Source organism: Triticum urartu, chromosome 3A, assembly GCF_056163025.1.
Source record: "Triticum urartu cultivar PI428250 chromosome 3A, HENAU_Tu73, whole genome shotgun sequence".
NCBI lineage: Eukaryota > Viridiplantae > Streptophyta > Magnoliopsida > Poales > Poaceae > Triticum > Triticum urartu.
Genome location: NC_141875.1, coordinates 14,836,869 through 14,864,794, shown reverse-complemented (window position 1 = coordinate 14,864,794; position 27,926 = coordinate 14,836,869). Strand labels below are relative to the sequence as shown.

The window sequence follows — 27,926 nt, the reverse complement described above, 5'->3', positions numbered from 1 at the left end:
AAATAGATTAAGAGCACGGCTTATTTCTATAGCATATAAGTTTGGGAATGGAAACCACAATGAGGAAGCATTTATAGTGTAGTGTGGTTGCTTGGGCACCTTTTGTTCTCAGACCTCTGCTCTTCTCCTCTCCCACCTCCTGGAAAAAGTATGGCCTGAGACACAGACAACGATTTTCTTTCCCCAAAGGCCAGCCAGGATGCAAGGCGCCGCCGTCGAGGGGAGGAGCAGGGCTTCACCGGACAAGGCCGACAAGAGCTCCAAGAAGGCGCGGCAGGACCTGCCCGAAGGCCACGTGAGGCAAGAGGCGGCCGGAGGAGGAGATGGGGGCGCCATCATCGGGGCGGCGTACAGCCCACGAGTGGAGCTCGCCGTGAGGATTGACAAGAAAGTGCTCCACTGCCCCCTCTGCACCCTCCCCTTCAAGCCCCCGTCTTCCAGGTTCCTCTTGTTCTTTCATTCCTTCTTTCTTCCTCCTTTGGTGCCGGTGAGAGATCGAATCTTTTGTGCTGATTTACGGGCCATCTACGATTTGTGTGCATGCCTGTAGTGCAAAGCGGGGCACCTGGCCTGCGGCGGCTGCGTGGCCCAGCTGCCCTTCGGGCAATGCACGGTGTGCGTGGACGGCGGCGGCTTCTTCGACCCCTGCCCTGCGCTGGACGCCGTGGTGTCCTCTACCAGGATCGGGTGCCCCAATGCCGGCTGCCAGTGGTACATGACCTACCACGAGGTCGCCGAGCACAAGAAAGCGTGCCCGCAAGCGCCCTGCCACCGCACGGAGCCCGGCTGCGGCTATGTCGGCGTGCCGCAGGCGCTCGCCGGCCACCTCAACACCGTCCACTCGGTGCCGTTGCTCGCCGTGCAGTATGGCAAGGTCAGCCAGCTCCAGCTGCTAGTAGCGACCCCGCGGGTTGTCCTCCTCGGCGACGACAACTGTGTGTTCCTCCTGATCGTCGGCGTGCTCGGCGCCGCCGCGGCCGCCGTTTCCGTGGTGTGCGCCAGGGCTAGGGCGACGACGCAGCCCCAGTTCACGTGCAAGATGTGGGTCAATTGCGGCAAGGAGGACATGGTGTTGGTGGTCATGCACATAAGGAGCAGCTCGTCGCACGGGGCGGTGGCCGCCGTGGACGAGGCAACGTTCCTGCTGGTGCCGCGGATGAACTAGTAGAAAACAGGGCTATGGTCCAGGCCGGCTCAGCCCATTAGTCCCGATTCAGTGTAGAACCGGGACTAATGTGGGCATTGGTCCCAGTTCGTGAGCCCAGGGGGCCGGCCGGGCCACGTGGGCCATTGGTCCCGGTTCGTCTGGACCTTTTGGTCCCGGTTGGTGGGACGAACCGGGACCAATGGGCCTGGCTCCTGGCCCACCACCATTGGTCCCGGTTGGTTGCCTGAACCGGGACCAAAGGCTGCCCTTTAGTCCCGGTTCATGCCACAAACCGGGACCAATGAGGTGCCTATATATACCCTCGCCCGCGAGCAGAGCACTCCAGTGCTCTGTTTTTCTCTGGCCGGCGAGGGGAGGGGTTTGTGGTGCTCTAGCTCACCTCCTATGCACATGAGGTGTTCGATGGAATGCCCGAGCCACACTACTTAAACTTTCTCCTCTCGAAGCTCGACCTCCAAGCTCCATTTTCCTCGAGATTTGTCTAGATTTAGCGGTCCGTCACGCCCCGTCCCCGTCTTCACCGCCGTCGATCACCCGCGCTGATCTCATCACCGACACCACCGTGGTGAGCCTCTTGTTCTTATCTTCTTTCTGAAAGGAAAAATATTCTTACTTGTCTGTTTAGATAGATACTTGTATCATTTTCTTACATTTATTATTGCATCTTATATAGTGCGATGGTTTTGGTATCCGCCCCCGTCGGCCCTCGTCCTGTCTATGATTTGGATTTGGTATGTATATTATCTTCATAACTATTGGTTCATTTATTGTTTATGAAAATTATGCCAACCAACGTGACATAGATTTTATTTATCTAGGATGTATGTGAATCGGAAATGCCAACCGACCCTATTGTCGAGAGGTTAAATTTAGTTGAAGAAGAAAACAATTTGTTGAAGGAAAAAATAAAAAAAAATTGAGGAGGAGAAGATGATATTGGATTTGCATGTTGCGGATGTCGTCGATGATCACAAGATCAAGATGGATGCAATGCGCTTGAAGATTAGAAAGATTAGAAAATATGCCATTCATACCGAGGCTTGGTATCATTATGCCGTTGGATCAATTGTTACCTTGGTTGCGATTATGATCGCATTTGTTTTCGCATTGAAATGTTTTACATAGTTTCAATGTATGGTTTAATTAATTAGATGCTCTGGAGAGCTATATATATGTTGTTAGATGAGAACTATGTATGCACTTTGGTTTTAATGTGATGATGAACTTCTATTAATTTGGACACTTAATTATATATAATGCACGCAGATGAACCGGCAATGGATGTACGGTGACAGACACACCCGCGAGTACATTAAGGGCGTGCATGAGTTTCTCGATGCGGCTGAGGCAAACAAGCAGAATGGTTTTATGTGTTGTCCATGCACTGAATGTGGGAATACGAGGTCTTACTCTAACCGGAAAATCCTTCACTCCCACCTGCTTTACAAGGGTTTCATGCCACACTATAATGTTTGGACGAGGCACGGAGAAATAAGGGTTATGATGGAAGACGGCGAAGAAGAAGAGTACGATGGCAACTATGTGCCCCCTGAATACGGTGATGCTGCAACGGGGGGGAGCTGGTGAAGATCAAGAGGAACCAGACGATGTGCCCAATGATGCTGCCACGGGTGAAGCTGCTGAAGATCAAGAGGAACCAGACGATGTGCCCGATGATGATGATCTCCGCCGGGTCATTGTCGATGCAAGGACGCAATGCATTAGTCAAAAGGAGAAGCTGAAGTTCGATCGCATGTTAGAGGATCACAAAAAAGGGTTATACCCCAATTGCGAAGATGGCAACACAAAGCTCGGTACCGTACTGGAATTGCTGCAGTGGAAGGCAGAGAATGCTATGGCTGACAAAGGATTTGAGAAGCTACTGAAAATATTGAAGAAGAAGCTTCCAAAGGATAACGAACTGCCCGACAGTACATACGCAGCAAAGAAGGTCGTATGCCCTCTAGGATTGGAGGTGGAGAAGATACATGCATGCCCTAATGACTGCATCCTCTACCGCGGTGCATACAAGGATCTGAACGCATGCCCGGTACGCGGTGCGTTGCGGTATAAGATCAGACGAGATGACCCTGGTGATGTTGACGGCGAGCCCCTCAGGAAGAGGGTTCCTGCGAAGGTGATGTGGTATGCTCCTATAATACCACGGTTGAAACGTCTGTTCAGAAACGAAGAGCATGCCAAGTTGATGCGATGGCACAGTGAGAACCGAAAGAAAGATGGGAAGTTGAGAGCACCCGCTGACGGGTCGCAGTGGAGAAAAATCGAGAGAAAGTACTGGGATGAGTTTGCAAAGGACCCAAGGAATGTATGGTTTGCTTTAAGCGCGGATGGCATTAATCCTTTCGGGGAGCAGAGCAGCAATCACAGCACCTGGCCCGTGACTCTATGTATGTATAACCTTCCTCCTTGGATGTGCATGAAGCGGAAGTTCATTATGATGCCAGTTCTCATCCAAGGCCCTAAGCAACCCGACAACGAAATTGATGTGTACCTAAGGCCATTAGTTGAAGAACTTTTATAGCTGTGGAATGGAAACGGTGTACGTACGTGGGATGAGCACAGATAGGAGGAATTTAACCTTAAGGCGTTGCTGTTCGTGACCATCAACGATTGGCCCGCTCTCAGTAACCTTTCAGGACAGACAAACAAAGGATACCACGCATGCACGCACTGTTTAGATGACACTGAAAGTATATACCTGGACAAATGCAGGAAGAATGTGTACCTGGGCCATCGTCGATTTCTTCCGACCAACCATCAGTGTTGAAAGAAAGGCAAGCATTTCAAAGGCGAGGCAGATCACCGGAAGAAGCCCGCCATGCGCACCGGTGATCACGTGCTTGCTATGGTCAATGATTTACACTACGTAATCTTTGGAAAGGGTCCCGATGGACTAGCTGTTCCGAATGACGCTGATGGACACGCACCCATGTGGAAGAAGAAATCTATATTTTGGGACCTACCCTACTGGAAAGACCTAGAGGTCCGCTCCTCAATCGACGTGATGCACGTGACGAAGAACCTTTGCGTGAACCTGCTAGGCTTCTTGGGTGTGTATGGGAAGACAAAAGATACACCCGAGGCACGAGGGGACCTGCAACGTTTGCACGAAAAAGACGGCATGCCTCCGAAGCACTATAAAGGTCCTGCCAGCTACGCTCTTAAGAAAGAAGAGAAAGAAATCTTCTTTGAATGCCTGCTCAGTATGAAGGTCACGACTGGCTTCTCGTCTAATATAAAGGGAATAATAAATATGCCAGAGAAAAAGTTTCAGAACCTAAAGTCTCATGATTGCCACATGATTATGACACAACTGCTTCCGGTTGCATTGAGGGGGCTTCTACCGGAAAACGTTCGATTAGCCATTGTGAAGCTATGTGCATTCCTCAATGCAATCTCTCAGAAGGTGATCGATCCAGAAATCATACCAAGGCTAAGGAGTGATGTGGCGCAATGTCTTGTCAGTTTCGAGCTGGTGTTCCCACCATCCTTCTTCAATATCATGACGCACGTCCTAGTTCATCTAGTCGACGAGATTGTCATCCTGGGGCCCATATTTCTACACAATATGTTCCCCTTTGAGAGGTTCATGGGAGTCCTAAAGAAATATGTCCGTAACCGCGCTAGGCCAGAAGGAAGCATCTCCATGGGCCATCAAACAGAGGATGTTATCGGTTTTGTGTTGACTTCATTCCTGGCCTTAACAAGATAGGTCTCCCTAAATCGCAGTATGAGGGGAGACTGACTGGAAAAGGCACTCTGGGAAGAGACTCAATAATATGCAGGGATGGATATTCTTGGTCTCAAGCACACTACATAGTTCTACAGAACTCTACCTTGGTGACCCCGTATGTCGATGAACACAAGAACAGTCTGCGCTCCAAACACCCGGAGCAGTGCGACGACTGGATTACATGTGAACACATCAGGACTTTCAGCAGTTGGTTGGAAACACGTCTCAGAGGTGACAACACTGTTTGTGATGAGTTGTACTTGTTGTCCAGGGACCATCTTTGACTGTATTGACTTACAAAGGATACGAGATAAATGGGAATACATTTTACACGATCGCCCAAGATCAAAAGAGCACCAACCAAAACAGCGCTGTCCGCTTTGATGCAGCAACCGAGAGCGGAAAGGACACATATTATGGTTACATAGTGGACATATGGGAACTTGACTACGGACCTGATTTTAAGGTCCCTTTGTTTAAGTGCAAATGGGTCAATCTGTTAGGCGGCGGGGTACAGGTAGACCCACAGTACGGAATGACAACAGTGGATCTGAAAAATCTTGGGTACACTGACGAACCGTTCGTCCTAGCCAATGATGTGGCACAGGTTATCTATGTGAAGGACATGTCTACCAAACCGAGAAAAAGAAAAGATAAGGAAGCGAATACATCATACGATGAGCCAAAGCGCCACATAGTTCTTTCAGGAAAAAGGGACATCCTGGGAGTGGACGGCAAGACAGACATGTCTGAAGATTATGAAAAGTTTCATGAAATTCCTCCCTTCAATGTCAAGGCTGACCCAAGCATCCTGATAAACAATGAAGATTATCCATGGTTACGGCGCAATAAGCAAATGACACAAGCGAAGAAAAATTGAAGACTTTCTCCCGCAATAAGCAAATGCTATGTGGGTGAAATTATGATACCATCCCAACTTTCAACTTTTTCAGAGTTCATTTGAAGTGCTTTCATGTCTTATGGTTCGAAACTTTGATACTTCGAAAGTGATTTTCCATTTTGTACATGAAGTGCATCAAGTTTTTGTCGTAACCCTCTCTACTTTTTGGAACATGCTATGTGGGTGAAATGATGATACCATGCCAACTTTCAACCTTTTCAGAGTTCATTTTGAAATGCTTTCCAATTTCAGAGTCATTTAGCTCAAAGAATGAATTAATAGCAAACAAAATGAACTACAAAACTTTTATGAAAATAAAAACAATCAATTAAAATATTATGTTATGATCAACTAAAATAAAACTATAATATTCTTCAATAGCAAAAAGAATATAATTTGTGTGACCTAAAATCAAACTATAATTATTTAATTGTAAGTATAAATAAAAAATAAATAGCAAAGAAGAAAAAAATTCTAATTTTATAGTAAAGTTATTCATAAACTAGTGATTCACACAAATTTTTAAAAATTCAAATTTAAACTATTTAAAATTTAAAACTAATGGCACTAAGAGAAAGTTTATAATTTTTGTGACCTAAAAGCAAAAAGAAATCACTAAAAAACTTTAAGTATTTAGTTTTAAGTAGAAATAAAAAATAAATAGAAAAAAAACTCTTATTTTATAGTAAATTTATTCATAAACTAGTGATTCACACAAATTTTTAAAAATTCAAATTTAAACTATTTAAAATTTAAAACTAATGGCACTAACAGAAAGTTTATAATTTTTGTGACCTAAGAGCAAAAAGAAGTCACTAAAAAACTGTAAGTATTTAGTTTTAAGTAGAAATAAAAAAATAAAAAACCAAAAAAATGTAGAAATAAAAAAGAAAAAACCAAAAAAAAATGCCACCTACTGGGCCTCCATGGCCTGAATACGACTAGAAACCCTACATGGGCCAGGATTCAGGCCCGCAGAAGGCCCAATAGGCCCACAGGCAAAGCAGTGTCAAATTAGGCCCATAGGCCTGCAGTTGAGAGGAGTTCGAGAGGGAGGAGGCAGCAGAGCTTATAAACTGGTGTTGGGCGCTGTCAACTAGCGATGTGGGACTAAACATTTGGGCGCGGGGCAGCACAAGGGTATTGGTCCCGGTTGGTGGCACCAACCGGGACTAAAGGTGGCATTGGTCCCGGTTGGTGGCACCAGCCGTGACCATTGCCCCCCTTTAGTCCCGGTTGGTGCCACCAACTGGGACCAATGGGCTTCGCTTCCTGCCCTTTAGGCTGCCGAAAAGAGGCCATTGGTCTCGGTTCGTGGCACCAACCGGGACTAATGCCCACCTTTAGTCCCGGTTGCTGCCACGAACCGAGACTAAAGCCTCTTCTATATAAGGCCACACTTTGGAATTTTTCATTCTCATCTTGCAGTTGCCCCGACGCCGCCAGGCTGCCCTGACGCCGCCCGCCCCCATCGTCGCCGTCGCCCGCGCCCATCGTCGCCGTCGCCCGCGACGCGCGCCGCCCCGGCCCGCCCCCGTCGCCATCGCCCTCGTCCCTGCTCCGACGCGCACCGCCCCGTCCCGCCCTCGCCGTCGCCCGCGCCGGCCCCTTGCCCGACGCCCGCCACCCCGGCCCACCGTCGCCATCGCCCGCGTCTCCTACCCCAAGCGCGCGCCCACTGCCCCGTCGCCATCCTCGCCGCCGACTCCGCGGTCCTCCTCTGGTCCGGCCGGCGCCCTAGCTAGCATTTTTTTCATATATATGCATTTTTTTATATATTTGCTTGTTTTTATATATATATGTATATATATGTTCTCTGTGTATATATCTATGTTCATGTATATATGCAAAAGATAGTTTTTTAGAAAAATTAGGATTTTTTTCTGTTCATAGATTTTTTTGGTGATATTAATTATTGTAAATATGAAAATGTTTGTATATTCATATGAACAAATGAATTAGAAGAGGGAGAAGAAGAGGGGGTCGAGAGGGGGTCTAGGGTCGCCGAGAGGTCGAGGGTCGTCGAACATGAGAGGAGGAAGAGGATAAAAAAAGAAGAGGAATAAGAAAAGAAAAAAGAGGAGAAGAAAGAATAGAGGAGATCTTCTCCTCTATTCTTTCTTCTCCTCTTTTTTTCTTCTTCTTCCTCTTTTTTTTATCGGGAACGAGGGTCGTCGAGGGTCGCCGAGCGGTAGAGAAAGAAGAGGATAAAATAGAAGAGGAAGAAAAAAAAGAGAGGGGTCGACGGTCGCCTAGGGGTCGAGGGTCGAGAGCGGGTCTAGGGTCGCCGAGAGGGGAGAGGAAGACGAGGAGAAATAAATAAGAAGAAGAAAAAAGAAGAAAAAGAAGAGGAGAAGAAGAAAGGAATAGAGGAGAAGAAGAGAAAAATAGAATATATATTCTATTTGCTCTTTTCTCCTCTATTCCTTTCTTCTTCTGCTCTTTTTTTTCTTCGATCTTCTCCTCTATTTTGTTCATGGATATATGCTAAAGAAAACGAGGGGGGTGATAGATGATGATGAGGGGTCGAGAGTGGGACGAGAGGTCGAGAGGTGTCGAGGGGAGAAAAAATATGTTATCAGGGACAAGGGTCATCGAGGGGTCGAGAGAACTAAATAAGAAGAAGAAGAGGAGAGGAAGAAGAGCAGAAATAAATAAGAAGAAGAAAAAAGAAGGGGAAGAAGAGGGAGAAGAAGAGGAGAGGAAGAAGAGGAAGTCTTCTCCTCTATTCTTTCTTTTCTTCTTTTTTCTTCTTCTTCTTCCTCTTTATTTTATCGGGAACGAGGGTCGTCGAGAGGTCGAGGAGCGGTAGAGGAGAAACCCTAAATAGAAAGTATCGTCGGTGTGAGATACATGTACCGTCGGTGTCGGACACTACACCCACATCCCACAAGTGGCGCGGGCTTCGACGCCCACGTCACTTGTGGGACGTGGATGTAGTGTCCCACACCGAAGGCAACATGTATCTCACACCCACAATACTTGCTAGCTATTTAGGGTTTCCTCTACCGAAAAGAAGAGGAGAAATAAATAAGAAGAATAAGAAAGAAGAAAGAGAAGAGGAGAAGAAGAAAGGAATAGTGGAGAAGAAGAGAAAATAGAATATATTCTATTTTCTCTTTTCTCCACTATTCCTTTCTTCTTCTCCTCTTTTTTTCTTCTTTTCTTCTTCTTATTCTTCTTCTTATTATTATTCTTATTAGCCGGAAGTAGAGAGAGGTTTCCTAGTGTCAAAGTATTGAAGAAATCCATGCCTTCATCATTAGCCGGAAGTAACCAGGGCATGTTGGTACGAAGTTCTGCAAAGTTGTTTTGGAATGGAGTCCCGGATAGAATAATCCGCCTTTTGGTACCAATTCAGCAAAGGCCTTCCAAATAGCGATATTCGGAAGGCTCTTGCTGAACTTTGTACCAAAAGGCGGATTATCCTATCTGGGAGTCCGTTCCAGAACAACTTTGAAGAGCTTCGTACCATCATGCACATGTTACTTTCGCCTAATGATGAAGACATGGTTTTGTTGAACCCTGAGACACTACGCAACCTCCCGACCCCTCGGCGATCCTCTCGAACATGAGAGGAAGAAGAGGATCGTTGAGGGGTCGAGGGTTCCAGGGTCGTCGAGGGGTCGAGGATCGCCGAGGGGTCGAGAGAGGTTTCCTAGTGTCAAAGTATTGAAGAAATCCATGCCTTCATCATTAGCCGAAAGTAACCAGGGCATGTTGGTACGAAGTTCTGCAAAGTTGTTTTGGAATGGAGTCCCGGATAGAATAATCCTCCTTTTGGTACCAATTCAGCAAGGGCCTTCCAAATAGCGATATTCGGAAGGCTCTTGCTGAACTTTGTACCAAAAGGTGGATTATCCTATCTGGGAGTCCGTTCCAGAACAACTTTGAAGAGCTTCGTACCATCATGCACATGTTACTTTCGCCTAATGATGAAGACATGGTTTTGTTGAATCCTGAGACACTAGGCAACCTCCCGACCCCTCGGCGATCCTATCGAACATGAGAGGAAGAAGAGGATAAAAAAAGAAGAGGAAGAAGAAAAAAAAGAGGAGAAGAAAGAATAGAGGAGAATCTCCTCTATTCTTTCTTCTCCTCTTATTTTTCTTCTTCTTCCTCTTTTTTTTATCGGGAACGAGGGTCGTCGAGGGACATAGATGTAGTGTCATCGTTGTCGATATATACCCCCTCCCGATAGCTTACTATGATTAGGTAGCTAGTTCTACGTTTGGCACTAATATATCCATCTGTCATGTTTGAATAAAAATTGCCATGTTGTAAATATTTGTAGAAACTATGGACACCGCCCTAGACGAAGCAACAAAAGAAGCGTTGTTGAGGGACATAATCGCAGAAGGAAGTGATGCCATCTCGTTGTTTCTCAACGAAACCGATGGTCTGGAAGGAGAGGGTGAACAAGCTGGCTACGGTGACCTAATGCCGGTGCAAGAAGAAGAACATGAGGACGGCTCCGGTGACCCAATGCCGGTGCAAGAAGGAGACCGTGATGACGGCTCCGGTGACCGAACCGAGTCTGGCCAGGTATATATATTAGTTAAGCCTATGCTGACTAGCTGATTGATGCATTCATTCCGGATCGAGCACCACTTCGGTAAAGAGACGAGGCCCGAAGAAAAAGTTGAGCTCGGATGAAAAGTTTGAGATCATAGCAATCGCGCCCGACGGCCAACCTATTGAACCCCTCCGGACAAAGAGCGCATTTGTTGCTCAGTGCGGGGTTCTGGTTAGGGACAAGATCCCGATAAGCATCCAGCAATGGTTTAAGCCGGCTACAGAAGACCCTGAGGTGTCTTATGTCAATGATATGCAGAAAAATGATCTTTGGACTGAGCTGAAGTCAAATTTCACCCTACCGCCTGAGGATAATACAGAGAACCCAGTTAAAGAGAAATTAATCAAGTCTTTTGCTCTGAAGAGGATGGCAGAACTATTCAGGAGGTGGAAGAAAGAGCTGAATAAGTTTGTCGAAAATAACGAGACACCAGAATTCAAGGGCAGATATGAGAAGATCAGAGATCACTGGCCCGCATTTGTGGCCTACAAGACATCGGAAAAGAGTCAGAAGATGTCAGCGACAAACAAGCAAAATGCTGCGAAGAAGAAGCTTCACCATCGCACAGGGTCAGGTGGCTACCTCGTAGCCCGGCCTAAGTGGTCCAAGACTGAGAATGATCTGGTTCATAAAGGGATCGAACCAGAGACAATTAACTGGCCAGACCATTGCTGGACTTGGTTCTTCGGGGCTGGCGGAACACTGGACCCTGTAACAGGGAAGTGCATTTGGACGAACGATCAAATGGACATACCAGTCAGTAAGCTTAAGCAGTATATCGAAGCAGTGCAGGAAGGGACGTTCTTTCCAGACAGAGAGAACGACGAGCTCACAATGGCCCTCGGGAATCCTGAGCACCCTGGACGGACACGAGGCATGCCAGGCTCCATTCCGTGGAAGGTTGGGTTTCTGGACGCAGGCGGTTACAAATCCCATGAGAGGAGGAAAAAAGTGCAGCAGACCCAAATGTAGGCGCTGAAAGCAAGGGTAGACGTGATAGAGGAGCAAGAAGCAAATCGCAGCAAACGTACTGCCGAAGCCTCCCCCGAAGCTACCCCGCCATCTCAGCGCAGAAGCAGCGTGGCTTCCACCGAGCTGCTTCAGCCGGAGCATGCCTTGACGGCTCCTGCCAGCTATCCCGTGGATGCTATAACGGAGTCTCAAAATTGCCACCTTATGACGCAATGGATGAATTTGAAGGTCAAGGCGGTTGTTGGCTCTGTTTTTCCTACTAAACCCGGCGCAACTTTTCACTGCCGGCCGATTCCAGAAGGACATGCTAGGGTGATGGTGGATGAGATAACGGAGGGATTTGAGGACCTCCAGCTTGACCACCCTACCGGTGAAGGGGAGACTCGGCTGGGGTCTGTTCTGAAGACTCCATGCCTATGGCGGAAGGAGCTCATCAAGCTTCCGAACTGGACGCCACCGCCTCCTCCTCCTCCTCCGGCGAGTCAGGGCACTTGTCACGACCGGGTTTTTCAGACATAAATTTCCAGAAAAGATCGTCGTGCTCATCAGCCCCAGGATTACTGTTAGCTGATGAGGCTCCAAACTTGATACAAAAATCTCAAGAAAAATACAAAATATGTAGTACAAGACCCTTCTGGCCTGTGAGTACAACAATTGGGTTTCTAGTGGTTGATGGCGGAAGCGGTTTGTGAGACATCAGTGTCTATGGGACTCCATTTCCCACAGGAACAGCTGACCAGGTTAACTCCTATCTTCGCGAGGCTGCTATCACCGTTGCTTAGGTCTCGAGGCTGTCAACGCAACGCTCCTCTCCGTGCAGAAATCTGGCCAAGACAATAGCCAGGGACAAGCCAGTGAGTACTTTGAATGTACTCGCAAACATTAAGAACACAGGTATAATATAATTGATAATCATGCACTGAAATATTCTACGATCACATCGTCATTCACAAATAAAATATCTTTTATGCATGCAAGCAGGTTATTTATATGCAACATGAGTAAGCAATAAAAGAGAGGGAATAAAATGCCACAGTCGGGCGTCTTAGCGACACCACATAAAGGGCTTTAAAAGAAATGCCATAGTCGGGCGTTTGAGCGACACCACATAAAGGGCTTTAAAAGGAATGCCACAGTCGGGCGTCTGAGCGACACCACATAAAGGGCTTTAAAAGAAATGCCACAGTCGGGCGTCTGAGCGACACCACATAAAGGGCTTCAAAAGAAATGCCACAGTCGGGCGTCTGAGCGACACCACATAAAGGGCTTTAAAAGAAATGCCACAGTCGGGCGTCTGAGCGACACCACATAATGGGCTTTAAAAGAAAGGCCACAGTCGGGCGTCTGAGTGACACCACATAAAGGGCTTTAAAAGAAATGATCACAATGAATATCCAGGAGGTAGAACCATCCCAGGGATACTTGATAATATAATTAATGCAACGGGTTAGTCCATCATAAAATAATAATCATGGTTCTCACAAGTCACCAGTCGATATCCAAGTTTGGTTTAACAATATCTCCTCCGAAGACCGACGCTAAGACCAACACTTGACCCATCCCAGACTGTAATCCTTAACCATGGACACGGCTATTCGAATAGGTTTTATTCTCTGCAGAGGGTGCACTCTTTACCCACGAGTAACGGATTCCTTTAGTCCATCGGGACTAATTCCGTCTACGGCCTTTTAGTTGAAAACACGCCTAACTTGCACACACCAGCTTAACTCATCGGTGTCTGGGATCACCCACGACACTTGTTAAGCAAAACTCTAAGTGGGGAGGCTACAACCTCGCGTAGCATGGGATCAAATTTATATCGCGTGCTCTAAGGGGTGGCCTCCCCTCTCGGTCCCAACCGGAAACACCCATGCCCCCGGACCAGGTGGCATGCCTACCGGCTACAACCGATATCTTCCACCATGGCCTCTCTGTACGGTGTGTGCTTGAAAGGGGTTGACGACTTACTGAACCATACCCTACCTGCGGCAGGGACAAGTGGTAGTACATAGCAAGTATGGGGGTTACTGGAAACAAGACTCGGTCTACGGTCGACTCAGGAGGTTTATAAGTTCCCTGCATGACATGTAAACAAATATATTTCAATCAACAAAAACACCACTCAATATACCTTACCATGCCATACCGGACATAACCGTCCCGACGGGGACCGGCGACAAGCTCACGCCTACCCAAGGCCAAGGCTTTCCCGAATTCCTTTCCGGCATGCATGCAAGGCACATGAGGATGATTACCATCACAATTATATTCATTTCCAACAGCGAGGAAATCACTAATATGCTTCCATGCAAATGATCATGTCACATGAAATAAGAAGTCCTTCGAAGTAAGGTGGTGTTATAAACGTGTGAAATAACACAACAAAAACATTATGCCAGGGTTCAGAATGCTTGCCTTTAAGTTGTGGAGGGGTGAGGTGCTCTCCAAAACTTTTGAAAGTTTCTTCTCTCTCTCCAAAAATCCTATTTAAAATATATTTGAATTAACACACATTTCAAAAACAGTACAAAAAAGTTGTTTGGAAAATTTTCAAATAAATCTTAAAATAAACTAGACCAAATTTGAGGAAGGTAGGAAAAAGAATCAATTCATTTGGAGTTATATTTAAAAAGTTATTGACAGTGAAAGCTGTGGTCAAAATCTGTTTTTAATAAAATCAGGAAAAGGAAAAGGTTTCAAACGAGATTACGCTTTCGGTGCAGAGAAAACGTATTTGCGCCCTTTACGCCTCCACTTAACCACGTGGACCGGCGCTGGGTCTCTGGCGGTGGGCCCGCCTAGCCCACTGGTCAGGTTTGACCAGTCGCCCGCGTCGTCTCCCTCCTCTGCCTGAGTGGAGCGGGGCTCCGGCGAACGGTGGCTCCGTTCGGAAAGCTGAGGCCACCAGCGGATTCAGGGGGCCGAGGTGGTCACTCCGGTAGTCGTAGGGTCGTCGGAGGTGGAGGAAATCGCCGGCGGCGAGCTCCGCGGCGGAGGGAAGCTTCGGTGGTAAAGTGGTTTTGAGGCGGCGATTGTTCCCGATGAAAATCGAGTAGGGGGAAGGGTTCACGGGAGGATGAGGAGGTTTCTGGCGAAGAGAACGGAGAGGGGGAGGCTCTGGAGGCACCGGCAGGGCCTGGGCAGTGGCGGCGGCTGCAGTCGCCGGAGATGAGGAAGGAGGCCTCCCCGGGTCGATTGGCTGCCAAAGGGGGTCCTCGGGGGGTGGCTTGGGACTGCCTGCGTGCAGAGATGAGCTCGGGGCTCCTTACATAGGCGAGTCGAGGCGGTTCCGCGGCGGCCGCGGATGAGCTCGTCGGCGACCGTCTTTCTGTAGCTGCAGGGCATCGTGGCGGCGACGAGCGCTAGTGGACATGGCTGCGGATGAGCTCGCGCTGCTCCAGGGGCCAGCTGGCGAGCGGGAGGGGCTTGGGCGGCGCTGCCCGTGGCTGGAGCCACTGCGGACGCCGGTGTGCCGCCAAGAATGCCCTGGCGGCGGCGCTGTAGCGTGCCAGGGTGGCTTGGCGCGATGCTGCGAGGTGGGGAGTGCGTGGCGAGGTGCTGCCGTGTGGGCCAAAGCCAGGGGGGCCAGCGTGTCGGCTCGGGCGCGGCATCATGCAATACGCGCGCTCTGGGCGCGTCTAGTGCACGCACGGGAGATGCTCGACACAATGCCGCGGCATGCTACAAGTCGCAAGTGAGGTTGGGGTTTACCAAATCGAGGTTAGGAGCAACTGGGAGTCTAGTGGACATGCTAGTTTGATCAGAGGTGCAAGCTCGCAGTGCAATGCCAAAACTCATGTCAAAACTGGTCATGCCTACAGGGTGCTCGATAGAATGCCACATGCACCTAGGCATCTCTTGGGGTAGCCAAAACTTCCAGGTTGGGGTCTCTTTAGATGTACAAGAGGGTGGTGAGGTTAGTTTGCCAAAAGTAGAAACTTGTTAGTGCAAGTTTAGTAGAATTTCAATTCTAGACAGGAAATAAATGACATTATTTCATGAACCAAAAATGATCCAAAGGGTGCATGCTCTTGGACTTAAGGGTTTAACATGGAGGACTACAAGTAGGGTTAAAGAGCAAGAAAAAATATGGTTGCTGTACAATCCATCCAGTTGGTCCAGAATGAAGATGAGGTTGATTCACTCAATATTTTCAAAGAACAGCGCTATGTTTTTGCATAAATTTGAATCATATGCTACGACCAATATCCCATAATTTTGGTGGAGGCTAGAAAGAATTATTTAAATGGGTTATAGTGCAAATTGCACTATGGACCAGAGAAGAAAAATTGAGTGTAGAGCTCAAAATATTTCATGAATAATAGATATTTTTGTATAAAAGTGATTTAAAGACATCATATGACATCTCCAAATTTTTGTGGGAATTTTAAGTGAATCTATCAAATGGTTGTAGTTCAAATATGGCCATTTAACCTTGAAAAACCATTTTCAAGAAAGTAAAGATCAAGCAACTTAATTATTTAATTAGTTATATTAAATAAGGGAAAGTTTCTCTTGAGAGATTAAATATGTCCAATGACATATTTGAAAAGTTTTCTCTTTGGAAAAAAAAACTCATCATAACAGGGAAGGAAATGATTTAAAAAATCAAAATGGAGCTCAGATATTCAAAGTTTTAATTCCTGGGAAATTTTTTAATTCATTAAAACAAGGCCAAATTTTTGGGGTGTCACAACACTACCCCCCTTAAGAAAAATCTCGTCCTCGAGAGTTGTTAAAAGCTATTTTAAGAAAAACTATACGCAATAAAAATGTGGCTACAGTGAGAGGGCAATAGGTGGTGAAAAACCACAGTGTGAAAACTGGTGCCGCGTGGAAAAGTCTACGGTTCGGGACAAAACGCGAGATTCTATGCTAGATATAAATTTAGAATAACTTCTAAATTTAAATATACGCTGGTCGTACCCGAGAGCACAGTGCTCTCTCTGGCTGACAGGTGGACCCGGGGTCCGCTGTCAGTCTCTTCTTCTCCCTCTGGTTCTCTCTTCTTCCTCTCTCTCGCGCGCTTCCCCGCGCTTTCTCCACCGGTGACGTTTAGCGCGTAGGGTATCTAGGCCGTACTGCGGTAGTGCGCGGCGTGCTAGCTGCCGGTGCAGCATGCACTCACCTCGCGGGCCAGCGTGCTGTCGGCACTGCTCGTGGATTCGTCTTCAAACACCAGCGATCGGCGACGAGCGGCGTTGGTGGACTTCGCCCACCGTACACCGAGCTCGAGCTATAAAACGGCCGGGGTGTCCCTCTTTTCTTCCTCACACCTGGCCTCACTTCTCCTCCTCCTTCTTCCTCCATTATTGCTTACAAGAGCTCGGGTGAGGTTCTAATGGCGGAGGCGATGCCGGACTGGTTTGCGATCCTGATATGCGTAGGGCTGGCGACACTGCTGGGGCTCTCCGTGCTCCTGTGCACGATGATCCTCGACGAGCGTCGCGATGCTGTTGCTCGGGTGTTGGCTCTCCACGGTGGTGGTTATCACGAGGAGTAGATGGGGTGTGCCGGGTGCTAACCGTTGTATGGGGGTGATTAGCTGGATACAACACTGTTGCAAGGTTTTGCAAACAGTGTATGTGCCCGAATGATTATGGTTGTGAGTCTGCTGCCGTGGTGTTGTGTGAAATTAATAAATCCACGCCGCGAGAAAGTGTAGATGTAGCAACTCAGGGAAAGGAAATCTCACTCCAGGATTTTGCGAGGGAAAAAACGGTTAATTTAAAAGAGCATAAACCACAACAAAAACTACACACATTAGTAGAAGCCAATTAATTGACTTGTCGTACAAACTTAGGCCATCACGCATAAGTCACACACATAAATAAATGTTGCAATAATGAACACCGCAGCAACGTTTAAAATGGAAACGGTAACTGGATGGGGTCCCTAGAAAACGTCTCTGGTACTGGGATACACTCCTCTTCTATCGGGGAAAGTGGATTGACCAGACGATGCACGTGTCTCTCCTGGTCGGGCCTTAGTGCTCTGCCGATGGCGATCTGAGGATTTAAATCTGCGAGGCTCTGAAGATAACCCGTCACATGTTGGGATAAATGCTCTTGAGCGATGACGTACTGGACAAGGTTGGCCAAGACTGGGTCTCTCTCAATGCGTCCACCGGGAAAAGATGTCACTCCTCCGGGCGCTGCACGGCTCGGGAAGTAATAATACCCTCGTTCGCTGGCATAGGGTACCGTGAATCGAAGGCGAGCAAGCGCTTCGTATGCTACAGCTTCTATGGCCATCTGTGAGGTTGGCATAGATTTCCCCATGAAGGAGACCTCTGATGGGTCTTGGTTTGAGTTTACGGGAGGGATGTGCACTGCTGCCCAATATCTTGAGGTGGAAGAGGTGATCCTCGATTTGAACAACTCGTACTGGGGTGGCTGGGTAGCGCCCATGGTACTGCAGGTAAAATCCCGCAATATCTTGACAAAACTACCTGGGGTTGCATCTGGGGTTCTCAGATAAATGCTAGGGCTCGGCATGGCTAGGAAATGGTTGTGAGGGTGGTGCACAAGGTGAGAGGTGCTTGGCAAGGTCACGCAGTGGCCTTTTATAGCACTGGAGCTGGGTCATTTTTACCGTGGTGAATGGTAAAGAACAATTTTCAGCTCTGTTCCAAGGGTCGGGGTCAAGCCACAGATTCACACATTTCACTATAGTGATGTGTTACTATGGGGGTTGACGGGGTGATTTTTGGTAACTGTGCCCGAGATAGAAATCTTTCACTGCATACTGGCGTATCCAGGCAAGGCTACTATTAAAATAGAGGCACGACAACAGGCGGCATTAAAATTACAAGGCCACACGATTACAAAGCGAGGGTACACTGGAACTCGATACGACTCGGGTGACTTAGTCTACCTCGTTTACATCCAAGCGGGCGTGCCTTGAGGCTCCTCCACGGGTCTCGTCGTCGGAATTAGCTGGAGTGGGTTGAGGGGCTGCAGGTTCGGGGTAGCGATGAGGACCATCTCGGGGATTGTTGGCCACAATCCCGTTGGAGTGTGCTCCCAATATGCGACGAAGCACTTCTGGGGTTATCGCAGCACCTTGGCCTATGGCTGGGGCAGGCATCAGGGAATCGATCGGGTGTCCAAACAGCATGACTGGGTTGTCGGCGTTGGGCTCGTTTTCTTCTATCGCCGGGGCTCGACGAACCAGCTCTCCTCGAGCTGCGATTAGATCAATAGTGATTTGATCGCACAGTTCCTCTAGTGCACTTACATAGCGCACTAGGTGCAACAATGCAGGATCCGTCTCGTGATCTCCGTTGGCAACTTGGGGTGGCCTACCATACCCTTCACGTCTGGGGTAGTAGTGGAACGAGCGACAGTTAACTCTGGGCGACAAGTGCCGGAGATGAACTATAGCCTCTGGAGCAGCTAGTTGGATGGCTTGAAGCTGAAAGGAAGTTGTCCTTCCGGTGAACCTATAGGGGCGCTCGGGCTCTAGACCCCTACCGTAGATGTGTACAGTGGCCCAGAATTGACGGTTCTCACCGCTCATGGGTCCTTGGTATACAACATATTCTGGGGGCTCTTCTAACGCATAGGCACGACGGGTGAGGTTTGCGAGTATGGTCACAAAGCCTCCAAGGTTGGTTGCTGTGGTCTCATTGTGCACGATGGGTCCAGGCATTGTGGCTCGGTTTGGGGTAGCGGCTGCTGTGCTGGGTTGGGGCTGGCGTGCCCTTTTTATAGGAAAAAGGGGACGGAGTCTTCCTTCGCACGCTTGCGAAAAGACTATTTAGGACTTGGTCCCTGGCGCATGAGCGACAGGTTAGGTTGATAGGTTGGGCACCGACTGCCAAAAGGTGTTGGGTCACTATGTAGCTATCTTGCATGGGAAGCTTGACTGGGGTTTGGTTAAGATCTAGTGGGTTGGTTTACTTAGGTTTATTGACCTGGCTAAGATAGGATTAGCCAATGGTCAGCCTGGCTCTGGTACCAAGTCTGTCACGACCGGGTTTTCCAGACATAAATTTCCAGAAAAGACCGTCATGCTCATCAGCCCCAGGATTACTGTTAGCTGATGAGGCTCCAAACTTGATACAGAAATCTCAAGCAAAATACAAAATATGTAGTACAAGACCCTTCTGGCCTGTGAGTACAACAATTGGGTTTCTAGTGGTTGATGGCGGAAGCGGTTTGTGAGACATCAGTGTCTATGGGACTCCATTTCCCACAGGAACAGCTGACTAGGTTAACTCCTATCTTCGCGAGGCTGCTATCACCGTTGCTTAGGTCTCGAGGCTGTCACCGCAACGCTCCTCTCCGTGCAGAAATCTGGCCAAGACAATATCCAGGGACAAGCCAGTGAGTACTTTGAATGTACTCGCAAACATTAAGAACACAGGTATAATATAATTGATAATCATGCACTGAAATATTCTACGACCACATCGTCAGTCACAAATAAAATATCTTTTATGCATGCAAGCAGGTTATTTATATGCAACATGAGTAAGCGATAAAAGAGAGGGAATAAAATGCCACAGTCGGGCGTCTTAGCGACACCACATAAAGGGCTTTAAAAGAAATGCCACAGTCGGGTGACTGAGCGACACCACATAAAGGGCTTTAAAAGGAATGCCACAGTCGGGCGTCTGAGCGACACCACATAAAGGGCTTTAAAAGAAATGCCACAGTCGGGCGTCTGAGCGACACCACATAAAGGGCTTTAAAAGAAATGCCACAGTCGGGCGTCTGAGCGACACCACATAAAGGGCTTTAAAAGAAATGCCACATTCGGGCGTCTGAGCGACACCACATAAATGTCTTTAAAAGAAAGGCCACAGTCGGGCGTCTGAGCGACACCACATAAAGGGCTTTAAAAGAAACGATCACAATGAATATCCAGGAGGTAGAACCATCCCAGGGATACTTGATAATATAATTAATGCAACGGGTTAGTCCATCATAAAATAATAATCATGGTTCTCACAAGTCACCAGTCGATATCCAAGTTTGGTTTAACAATATCTCCTCCGAAGACCGACACTAAGACCAACACTTGACCCATCCCAGACTATAATCCTTAACCATGGACACGGCTATTCGAATAGGTTTTATTCTCTGCAGAGGGTGTACTCTTTACCCACGAGTAACGATTCCTTTAGTCCATCGGGACTAATTCCGTCTACGGCCTTTTAGTTGAAAACACGCCTAACTTGCACACACCAGCTTAACTCATCGGTGTCTGGGATCACCCACGACACTTGTTAAGCAAAACTCTAAGTGGGGAGGCTACAACCTCGCGTAGCATGGGATCAAATTTATATCGCGCGCTCTAAGGGGTGGCCTCCCCTCTCGGTCCCAACCAGAAACACCCATGCCCCCGGACCAGGTGGCATGCCTACCGGCTACAACCGATATCTTCCACCATGGCCTCTCTGTACGGTGTGTGCATGAAAGTGGTTGACGACTTACTGAACCATACCCTACCTGCGGCAGGGACAAGTGGTAGTACATAGCAAGTATGGGGGTTACTGGAAACAAGACTCGGTCTACGGTCGAGTCAGGAGGTTTACAAGTTCCCTGCATGACATGTAAACAAATATATTTCAATAAACAAAAACACCACTCAATATAACTTACCATGCCATACCGGACATAACCGTCCCGACGGGGACCGGCGACAAGCTCACGCCTACCCAAGGCCGAGGCTTTCCCGGATTCCTTTCCGGCATGCATGCAAGGCACATGAGGATGATTACCATCACAATTATATTCATTTCCAACAGCGAGGAAATCACTAATATGCTTCCATGCAAATGATCATGTCACATGAAATAACAAGTCCTTCGACGTAAGGTGGTGTTATAAACGTGTCAAATAGCACACCAAAAACATTATGCCAGGGTTCAGAATGCTTGCCTTTAAGTTGTGGAGGGGTGAGGTGCTCTCCAAAACTTTTGAAAGTTTCTTCTCTCTCTCCAAAAATCCTATTTAAAATATATTTGAATTAACACACATTTCAAAAATAGTACAAAAAAGTTGTTTGGAAAATTTTCAAATAAATCTTAAAATAAACTAGACCAAATTTGAGCAAGGTAGGAAAAAGAATCAATTCATTTGGAGTTATATTTAAAAAGTTATTGACAGTCAAAGCTGTGGTCAAAATCTGTTTTTAATAAAATCAGGAAAAGGAAAATGTTTCAAACGAGATTACGCTTTCGGTGCAGAGAAAACGTATTTGCGCCCTTTACGCCTCCACTTAACCACGTGGACCGGCGCTGGGTCTCTGACGGTGGGCCCGCCTGGCCCACTGGTCAGGTTTGACCAGTCGCCCGCGTCGTCTCCCTCCTCTGCCCGAGTGGAGTGGGGCTCCGGCGATCATCGCCGGCGAACGGTGGCTCCGTTCGGAAAGCTGAGGCCACCAGCGGATTCAGGGGGCCGAGGTGGTCACTCCGGTAGTCGTAGGGTCATCGGAGGTGGAGGAAATCGCCGGCGGCGAGCTCCGCGGCGGAGGGAAGCTTCGGTGGTAAAGTGGTTTTGAGGCGGCAGTGGTTCCCGATCAAAATCGAGTAGGGGGAAGGGTTCACGGGAGGATGAGGAGGTTTCTGGCGAAGAGAACGGAGAGGGGGAGGCTCTGGAGGCACCGGTAGGGCCTGGGCAGTGGCGGCGGCTGCAGTCGCCGGAGATGAGGAAGGAGGCCTTCCCGGGTCGATTGGCTGCCAAAGGGGGTCCTCGGGGGGTGGCTTGGGACTGCCTGCGTGCGGAGATGAGCTCAGGGCTCCTTATATAGGCGAGTCGAGGCGGTTCAGCGGCGGCCGCGGATGAGCTCGTCGGCGACCGTCTTTCTGTAGCTGCAGGGCATCGTGGCGGCGACGAGCGCTAGTGGACATGGCTGCGGATGAGCTCGCGCTGCTCCAGGGGCCAGGTGGCGAGCGGGAGGGGCTTGGGCGGCGCTGCCCGTGGCTGGAGCCACTGCGGACGCGGGTGTGCCGCCAAGAATGCCCTGGCGGCGGCGCTGTAGCGTGCCAGGGTGGCTTGGCGCGATGCTGCGAGGCGGGGAGTGCGTGGCGAGGTGCTGCCGTGTGGGCCAAAGCCAGGGGGCAGCGTGTCGGCTCGGGCGCAGCATCGTGCAATACGCGCGCTCTGCGCGCGTCCAGTGCACGCACGGGAGATGCTCGACACAATGCCGCGGCATGCTACAGGTCGCAGGTGAGGTTGGGGTTTACCAGATCGAGGTTAGGAGCAACTGGGAGTCTAGTGGACATGCTAGTTTGATCAGAGGTGCAAGCTCACAGTGCATTGCCAAAACTCATGTCAAAACTGGTCATGCCTACAGGGTGCTCGATAGAATGCCACATGCACCTAGGCATCTCTTGTGGTAGCCAAAACTTCCAGGTTGGGGTCTCTTTAGATGTACAAGAGGGTGGTGAGGTTAGTTTGCCAAAAGTAGAAACTTGTTAGTGCAAGTTTAGCAGAATTTCAATTCTGGACAGGAAATAAATGACATTATTTCATGAACCAAAAATGATCCAAAGGGTGCATGCTCTTGGACTTAAGGGTTTAACATGGAGGACTACAAGTAGGAGAAAGAATCAAGGGTTAAAGAGCAAGCAAAAATATGGTTGCTGTACAAACCATCCAGTTGGTCCAGAATGAAGATGAGGTTGATTCACTCAATATTTTCAAAGAACAACACTATGTTTTTGCATAAAGTTGAATCATATGCTACTACCAATATCCCATAATTTTGGTGGAGGCTAGAAAGAATTATTTAAATGGGTTATAGTGCAAATTGCACTATGGACCAGAGAAGAAAAATTGAGTGTAGAGCTCAAAATATTTCATGAATAATAGATATTTTTGTATAAAATTGATTTAAAGACATCATATGACATCTCCAAATTTTTGTGGGAATTTTAAGTGAATCTATCAAATGGTTGTAGTTCAAATATGGCCATTTAACCTTGAAAAACCATTTTCAAGAAAGTAAAGATCAAGCAACTTAATTATTTAATTAGTTATATTAAATAAGGGAAAGTTTCTCTTGAGAGATTAAATATGTCCAATGACATATTTGAAAAGTTTTCTCTTTGGAAAAAAAAACTCATCTTAACAGGGAAGGAAATGATTTAAAAAATCAAAATGGAGCTCAGATATTCAAAGTTTTAATTCCTGGCAAAAATTTTAATTCATTAAAACAAGGCCAAATTTTTGGGGTGTCACAGCACTCCGCCTCCACCGCCTCCTCCTCCGGCGAGTGACGATCAGGGCCCTCGGCCGGCTCCTTCTCCGACGCGTGGCGGCACTCCGCCTCCTTCTCCGCCTGCGCCGACGCGCCCGAGCAGCCAGCCTCCTCCTTCTCCGCCTCGTCAGCAAGGGCGGAAGAGACCTGTCGCCGCTCCAGCTGCTCCGGCGCGTCGTAGTCCTTCTCCTCCACCTCTTAAGAAAGTAAAGAAGACAACTGCTACGTCTGCTCAGTCGGCGTCTAGCAGTACAACCAGAGGCGGGAGGACATACAGATTCGGTCCTTCTCTAAAGACTCCAGAGAAGTTACCATACGAGAGGACCTAGGAGGAGAACACCGAGATCGCGCGAGAAGAAGTGAAGAAATTCTTTGAAGGGGTGAAAGCAAAGAAACATCCACCTCCGGAGGAGAAGGTAGATCGGGTGAAAGTGAAGCGCACTCTGGCTGCCCTGACAAAACCACCGAAGTCTGATTCGCCGAAAGGAAACTATGACCGCAATATTGGAAAGGAATTTGCCGAAGCGGAGCGGTCGGGAAGTACTGTCAGTGATCAAAGGTTGAAAGAACGACGAGCTGGGAAACAAATTGCCCAGCTCGGCGAACAAGCGAAGCAATCGTGCCCCCCGCTCAAGGTGCCTAGCCACAACGTTGATAATGATCCGAGGATGGTGCCCGGTTATAGCAATCTTGCAGATTACCTGCCCGACGAAGTACATTATGAACCCATGGAGGTGCAAATACAAAGATACGAGTATGGGAAGCCTCTCGTCAAAGATGAAAGATCTCTATCAACGATGATGCGAAGATTGCATGATTGGTACTTGAAAATCTGCAGAGACTCTGGGGGGAGGAGTACCTTGTATGTGAAAGTTAAAAAGGAGCATGACCTCGTTGGAATTGATCTGTTGCCTGTTCCATTTGAGGAGTTCTATCAGTTTTCAATCAATTGGCCCTCGATAAAACAACGGTCGCCTGCTACTGTCTGTAAGTAGTACTACTTCTGTCATTAAGTTTCTCTATATAGCTTAGCTCTTTCATTGCATGTATTTATAATCATCCTCACTATATTATGCAGATTGAAGATTGCCGAATTGAAGAAAAGACAAGTCGGTGATATTGGGTTCATTAACACACATCTCATAGATGCAACTCAGGTTAAACATCATGCCGCAGCTACCGAGGCCAGCTTGCTACGATCGTTCGTAATAAATCAAAACAAAGATATAATACTCTTTCCTTACAACTTCAGGTGAGTGTTACTGTCTTGTGCATATTCGGTTTCCCTTATATATTAGTCAAGGTTATAGTAATGTAATTCATGAGTTATGCATGTGTGTGCAGTTTCCACTATATTCTCCTAGAGATTAAGCTTGAGCAGGGAGTAGTAACCGTCTTGGACTCTAAACGAAAAGATCCCAAGGAGTATGCGGACATGACTGAAATCCTCAAGAAGTAAGTTAAATCGATCATTATCCACCATATCAGCAACTTTGTTCATTTCCTGATATCAAGTAATTGTTTTCTTTGTCCGGCAGGGTTTGGAGAAAATTCACCAAAACAGTTCCGGGACTGCCGAAGGAGCTGGAATTTAGACACCCGAAAGTAAGTACTATAGTAGCATGTTCCGCGCATCTCCTAGTGATTCAAGCGCTAGTTTCATCAATACCATTTAGCATTCTTGCTTATCAGTTTGATTGACCTCTATTTCTTGTAAAGTGGTTGTGGCAGGAACAAGGGAATGATTTCTGTGGATACTACATCTGTGAGTCCATCCGCCACACGACCTGTGAGCGGGGCGGGTACTCTAACGAACAATATGAAGTACGTAAATAACAATATTCACAATTTTATTTTATTACCATCATTTGTGTTGAGTTTCATTCATTTATATATATATATGTATATATATATATATATATATATGTATTGACCCCCTTCTTGAAATTAGATGTTTCGGAAGCGGGATGAACTCCTAGCACCAGCTCGCATGAGAGCAATTCAAGAGGAATTGGCGGCATTCTTTCTTGACCACGTGATCCCTGAAGACGGAGAATTCTATGTGGACCCTGAGTCCGTATGATTATATTTGTAAGAGATAATTATTGTATATATGTAGCCGGTAGTGTCAGATAGATATACGAGAACTTGTTGTTCGACCAATCTCTCGGAGAAGGAGAGGTGGTCGATATCACTTCTCTCTGTATATATGCATATATGTTCATGACGATCTTCTGTTTCCTTCGTTTGCTTACTAGCTAGCTAGCGTGTCTAGTCCTCTCTATATACGTATGTATAGTACGTAGCGTCGACCAAGCACGGACATAACAGAGGACACTTCTCTCTATTAATTATAACTAGCTAACACAATATATGAAACACCTAAATTAACCCCCCAAAACCGCCAACCCCCCCCCCCCCTTTCAAAAAAAAACAAAAACGCCAGCCACAAAAGTGCTGACGCGTAGATGCCTATTGGTCCCGGTTGGTGCCACCAACTGGGACCAAAGGGTCTCCTGACTGGGCTCTGCGCACTGCCCACGTGGAGGGCCTCTAGTCCCGGTTCTGGATTGAATCGGGACTAAAGGGGGGAGGTATTAGTACCGACACTTTAGTCCCGGTTCCTGAACCGGGACTAAAGGCCCTTACGAACCGGGACTATAGGCCCTTTTTCTACCAGTGATGTACCTGGTTCCAGCAGCAGCAGGGGACGGGGCATCCATAAAAGTTCCTCTGCACATCCGCATCGACAAGATCTCCCCTTGGTCCGACGCATTGGCTTGATTTCCGATGTTGACGGGAAACAAACGATGCAGCTGAAACTATTTGGGTGATGTTAATTAGTAGATGCAGTTCATCTTTAATGCAGCTGTAGAGTACTGTATTTAAATCGGAGGATATTATAGTTGGTGCTAATCCTGTCGTGAAATGCATCATCTTCCTTTGTTATGTCATTCCAACTTGCAAGCATTTCATTTGCATCTGTTGCAATCTATCTATCTCAAGTCAGGAGTAGAGCTCAATCTCATGTCAAGAAATCTTATCCATGCTACAAAAGCAATGCTTAATGCGGGTTTACTTGAGGATAGTGAAGAAGAAAGGAGGCCTTCTATCAAACAAATCTCCCAAGCAGGATATCTAGCCAATGTTGATGCAGCATACAACTCGCTGACATTTGATTCATTTTTAAGTTTTATTGATAGTAGAAGAGTACGCTAGCTAATGGAGAATCAAAAATCTTTCTTTTTTAGTAGCCCCTCTTGATTTTGCGCATGAGCATGTCGGCGTATTTAAAACTGGGGTACCCTGAGCGTACCTACAATATATGGACCTGCCCAAAAAGCCACGTCGATGAGGTATTTAATTTCGGACATGGATTTTTTTGGAATATGCAATATTTGGGAAATTTGGAAATTATTTCAGGTTTTGAGTTTCAAAAATCAATATTTTTAATAATTATTAAGCTAATTTAAATTTTAGTTTGAATTTGGCTCAAAAGTTCATGGTTGCAAGTATTTCGAACCCCACCGAAATATGTGAAATTTCACTGAAATGTTAAACCCTCGACACAATAAGAAACTCCACTAGAATCCTCTTCACAATTAGTACTACAACATCCAGAAGGAGCCAATGATGTGACGGCAAGAATACCTTTGTGTGGGTTTACTGCCAAGTAATCTATCCTCCATTAAACCAGATCTAGAAGAACGTCAACAGTGACATTTTCGGACGGTGCTAGGTGTCCCGAACACGGGTCTCCTCAGCACACATGCCTCACATGCAGATAGCTTTCATAGAGGCCGTGTGAGGTCATGTTCCTCACCACACATTTAATGTGAGTGCAGGCTATGGTGCATAGCCTACCGCTGTCGGGGGTGACAAGTATCGAGAAGTCCGCCTCGATCATTAAATACGAGTTCTCCACATCGCCGATTCTCTCGGTCAAGGCTATCAACGCCACATGCTCCCGCATGGACTTCATGGAGTTGCTCATTCATGGGGACATTAGGCAATATATGCCTTTTCATATTATAGAGTGCAATTTAAATTTTTTCAATTTTGTCACGCATGCGTTTGATTGCTAATATATGCCTCTGTTTTTCTCACGCCCTTTCAGCAATATTATTGATGCATAATGGTATGATGCATCAAGCATGCCATGTTCTATGTGTTAGTGATTTATCTTTTTCTTGAACCTCGGTAGGATTTCTTTTGGCAGTAAAATGAATTTTTTATACCCAATTAAGCGTTTCACTTGCTCTCTTTGTTGCAGGTTATACTCCATTACACTCGGTGAGGTGCCATTCCTTTGCTCTGACTTTGGAGTTGTGATGTTTCTGAC

The 27,926-nt window shown here is 47.3% G+C and overlaps 1 pseudogene; it reads left to right on the top strand.

Moving 5' to 3' along the window:
• The first annotated feature begins 12 nt into the window (after window positions 1-12).
• LOC147977829 (uncharacterized) lies at window positions 13-26,431 on the top strand (annotated as a pseudogene).
• The last annotated feature ends 1,495 nt before the right edge of the window (window positions 26,432-27,926 follow it).